Genomic DNA, 5,009 nt, shown 5'->3' with positions numbered 1-5,009 from the left:
CCAGCGGCCATGGCTCACGGGCCCAGCCGCTCCGCGGCATGTGGGATCTTCCCGGACCGGGGCACGAACCCGTGTCCCCTTCACTCTCAACCACTGCACCACCTGGGAAGCCCCTGTCTGGCAACTTTGAGCCATTGGGCACAATGTTCAGGTGGGGTTCTTTGAACAGGTGAGTGATGTTTCTGTGTTCCGAGAGCAAAACACTTCTCCACATAGCAAATCTCATGTATCTGAAGTTTCAAGAAAGAGAAACATGCTGTATTTACAAAAATAGGTTTCCTCTCTTTGGCATGTCCTTTCATTATGCCTGCATTTTAAAGATAAGTTTCCTTCTATTTAAATGGTCTATTAATTGTCAGTAAAATAACATGTGATTTTTTCCTATATTTTGTATGAAGTCTGTCCCATCAGTACCCTGACCCACCTTTTGTAAATTGTTTCATTTTCTGGACTTAACTCTGTTGCTCTGTTGGCACAATCAAGGGCAAAATCAAGGTCTAGAGAGCCTTAGGACACCTGAAATCATTTATTGGAGTGGATTTTGCTTTTCCTGCATCCATTGCTAGAAATGACATTCCCAGCCTGTGGGAGCTGCAGAAAACTAGAGTCTTTCTGTAGTGAATTTTTGAGTAAAGAAGTTCTTTGAACACAGTAGGCAAAAGGCAAGGATGTCAGCATTTGGCATTTCTACACCTTTCCTCTGCTAGGTTACCTTTTTCTTGTTCTATTTTTCTTTTTTTTGGCAGGTGAGTTGGGGATTAGCTAGTAGATCTGTTTGAAGTGGGTCGAGGTGAGCTGCAAACAACAGATTTTCAGGTACTTCCCTTATAGGATGTGACTGACTATTAAATAGGAAGGATGTGTCTATTATGTGGTAGCTGTCAGGAATAAACAGGCATAACAGAATTTTTATAATTGGATTCATAGACTGTAGCAACTCTTTTTACCTTCTGAACTCTTGAGTTTTTGCAGCTGGAAAGGGGGTGAGGAAGAGCAGTAAACTTTGGCTAGGATGGATATGGTCCCTGCTCCCAGGTACCTTACAGTCTGGTGGGGCTGTTAGATGTTACATACACAATTCCACCAATAATTAAAAGGTATTACTAAGGAAATGTGCAAATACTGTGAGAATATATGATCGGGAGACCTGCTCTAGTCTGGATTTTCTTAAGGAAGTTCTTTAGGTTGGGATTTGAAGGATGAGCCTGTGTGAATCACGTGAAGGTAAAGAAAGCGGGAAGGAAGAGCATTTGGAGCAGAAGGTGGGGCAGGAGCTGTCCCCTTGGGGGGACCAAGTTCCAGTGTGGCTGGAACTGGAGGGGGGGTGGGGAGGAGAGGGAGGGAAAGGAGGCTGCAGGTGGAAGCAGGGATCAGTGGAGTCATGCAGAGCCACTGGAGAGCTTAAGCAGAGAAGCGATAAGATAATGTTTGGGTTTCTAGAAGATCGCATCAAGATCCTATATGGGCAGCTGACTTGGTGAGGCACGATGGGTCTGTGGGGAGGCTATGGCATGTGGTACAGGAGCAAGATGATGGTGGCTTGGAGTACAGTCGTTGCACTGGAGCTGGAGAGAAGTGACTGGATTTAAGAGATGTTTAGATTGCACTGAACTTGGTGAATGACTGAGGTGTAGGGAGTGACATTGACAATGCCTGGATTTCTGGCTTGAGAAACTGTATGCATGGCCATGACTCATTACTGAGCTCAAACTCTTAGAGGAGGAGCAGATTCTGGAAGAAGGATCACATGCTGAGTTTAAGGTTCGGAGAGACATCCAAGTGGAGTTAGAGAGATAGATCTGATGATCTGAGAATGATCTGGGCTGCACATGAACTTGGGATTCCTCTGAGATCCATCGAAGTCATGGGAGAGAATGGAAGGTAGCAGGGAGTGGGGAATGGATATGACCAGGGAGGTGGGTGGACAGACCTGTGGAAAAGAGAATTCCAAGCTTGAGGGGCTGTGCCAGTGCTAAGGAGAAATCTCATTCAGCTGCGCCCAGTGCTAAGGAGAAATCTTGTTAGGAAATGTTAAGAACTATACACGGGGCTTAGCAACAAAGAGGTGATTGGGACCTCAGTGGAGCTGTGGGGACAGAAGCCAATTTTGAACAGTAGAGTGAATTTGAGGCAGAAAAATGAAGACATGAGGTGCAGATCCTTTTTTGAGAAGTTGGGCTCAGAGGAAGGAGGGAGTTAGATGGAGCTACGAGAGGGGTGAAGAATCCAGGATACAGATCTAGATCTTGGGATCTCTCTATCTGGATATTTACATATGGAATGGAAGGCATAGTTAGTCACTTAAAGTTCCTGCAGAGGTGGGCAGGGTATAATCCAGAGCCCAGGTGAGGGGGTGGGCATTTACCTCCAGCACTTAAGAAGAAGAGGAAGATGAGAGGACAGATGTAGCCACAGGGGCAGGCAGGTGTGGAGGGCTGGAGTGGGATGGTCAACGGTACCATTCTGATGAAGTCTGTGTACTCTTGTGGAGTAGGAGTGAAGTCGTCTTCCCAGATGCAGGAATCGAAATCAGCTCGTGGGTTAGACCTGTTCTCCAGCTGCACTTGGCAGACGCCACTGCAAACCTGGAATAGGTGGCTGGGTGGGTTCATCCAGGGTTGAGGTTTTTCTCTGTGGGCATAATGAAAGGATAGGGAACACACAGGTCGAAGGTATTAACAGTGGAGGAATGATTTCAGTGGGGTTTTAGTGGGATGAAGATGGGCTGGGAGGATGTAGGATGGTCAGTGACCTGGCAGGGTCAGGGGGCAAGTAACAGAGTGTCAGGCCCAGCTGAGTAGAGGAAAAGATGCACGTGCTTCACTAACTGTAATGTGTGTATAAATCACCTGGGGATCTTATTAAACTGCAGATTCTGATGCAGTAGGTCTGGGAGTCGGGCCTCAGATTCTGCATTTCTAACAAGCTCCTAAGTGATGCCAGCCCCTCTGGCCCATGGGTCACACTGAAGGAGAAATTAGAAGGTTGTGGTCAGAGAGTGGGATGCATGAATTAGGAATGGTAGAGCAGATAGACAGCACGGCCCAGGGAATGACTTACGTGGACCAAAAGGTCAAAGAATGAGAAGGCCACCTGATCACTGAGTCTTGCCGACGCATGACAATGATGCTAACCCTTACTGCTGGCAACACTGTTCTAAGCACCTTGTGTATATCCTCACAACAGTCCCCAATGAGGTATGTATGATGATTCCTTATTTTACAGATGAGAAGGTGAGACACAGGGAGGCCGTTCTCCACATCACCCACGCTTGTGAGTGGCAGAGTCAGGATTCGAACTGGGACAGTCAAACTCCAGTACATCTCCAGAGTCCAGTGCCCTTATGTGAATGGATGCATTACTGACCTCTGATCTCAGAAGTTGGAGAGGAGATGGTGTATAGAGATTTTTAGCCAGGTGTTAGCATCATCAGTGAATAAAGTTAGGGTGTCTAAGAGAGTGCTAGGGTTTTTACAAGTTATCTCATTTAATCTCACAACTGTCATATAGAGCTTATGCCATACCCATTTTACAGGTAAGAAAATTAAGACTCAGAGATTATATAGTTGAAGTGGGGGAATTGGCAAGTGAATTCAAATTGGTCTAAGTCGAAAGCCCATTTTTTTTTGAATTTAATTTATTTTTTTATACAGCAGGTTCTTATTATCTATTTTATGCATATTAGTGTATATGTGTCAATCCCAGTCTCCCAATTCATCACCCCCCTCCACCCCCCGTCACTTTCCCCCCTTGGTGTCCATACGTTTGTTCTCTACATTTGTGTCTCTATTTCTGCCCTGCAGACTGGTTCATCTGTACCATTTTTCTAGGTTCTACATTTATGCATTAATATACGATATTTATTTTTCTCTTTCTGACTTCACTCTGTATGAGTCTCTAGATCCATCCACATCTCTATAAATGACCCAATTTCGTTCCTTTTTCTGGTTGAGTAATATTCCATTGTATATATGTAACACATCTTCTTTATCCACTCGCCTGTCGATGGGCATTTAGGTTGCTTCCATGCCTTGGCTATTGTAAATAGTGCTGCAGTGAACATTGGAGTGCATGTGTCTTTTTGAATTATGGTTTTCTCTGGGTATATGCCCAGTAGTAGGATTGCTGGGTCATATGGTAATTCTGTTTTTAGTTTTTTCAGGAACCTCCACACTGTTCTCCATAGTGGCTGTGTCAATTTACATTCCCCACCAACAGTGCAGGAGGGTTCCCTTTTCTCCACACCCTCTCCAGCATTTGTTGTTTGTAGATTTTGTGACAATGCCCATTCTGACTGTGTGAGTTGATACCTCACTGTAGTTTTGATTTGCGTTTCTCTAATAATTAGTGTTGTTGAGCAGCTTTTCATGTGCTTCTTGGCCATCTGTACGTCTTTGGAGAAATGTCTATTTAGGTCTCCTGCCCATTTTTTTGATTGGGTTGTTTGTTTTTTTAATATTGAGCTGCATGAGCTGTTTATATATTTTGGAGATTAATCCTTTGTCCATTGACTCATTTGCAAATATTTTCTCACATTCTGAGGGTTGTCTTTTCATCTTGTTTGTAGTTTTCCTTTGCTTTGCCAAAGCTTTTGAGTTCCATTAGGTCCCATTTTAAAATTTTTGTTTTGTCATAGATTAGTTGACCATAGGTGCATGGGTTTATCTTTGGGCTTTCTGTCTTGTTCCATTGTTCTGTTTCTGTACCAGTACCATATTGTCTTGATTACTGTAGCTTTGTAGTATACTCTGAAGTCAGGGAGTCTGATTCCTCCAGCTCCATTTTTTTCCCTCAAGACTGTTGGCTATTCGGGGCCTTTTGTGTCTCCATACAAATTTTAAGATTTTTTGTTCTAGTTCTGTAAAAAAAATGCCACTGGTAATTTGATAGGGATTGCATTGAATCTGTAGATTGCTTTGGGTAGTATAGCGATTTTCACAATATTGATTCTTCCCATCCAAGAACATGGTATATCTCTCCATCTGTTTGTGTCATCTTTGATTTCTTTC

The 5,009-nt window shown here is 43.9% G+C and overlaps 1 protein-coding gene across 1 annotated transcript in view; it reads left to right on the top strand.

The window, feature by feature from the left end:
• CARMIL1 (capping protein regulator and myosin 1 linker 1) overlaps positions 1–5,009 on the top strand; it is a 333,351-nt gene that overhangs the window by 109,789 nt on the left and 218,553 nt on the right. The gene's annotated exons all lie outside the window — the stretch shown is intronic.

The sequence above is a fragment of the Physeter macrocephalus genome, chromosome 18, assembly GCF_002837175.3.
Source record: "Physeter macrocephalus isolate SW-GA chromosome 18, ASM283717v5, whole genome shotgun sequence".
Taxonomy (NCBI): domain Eukaryota; kingdom Metazoa; phylum Chordata; class Mammalia; order Artiodactyla; family Physeteridae; genus Physeter; species Physeter macrocephalus.
The sequence above is the reverse complement of the archived record's forward strand: the minus strand, read 5'-3'. Positions and strand labels throughout refer to the sequence as shown.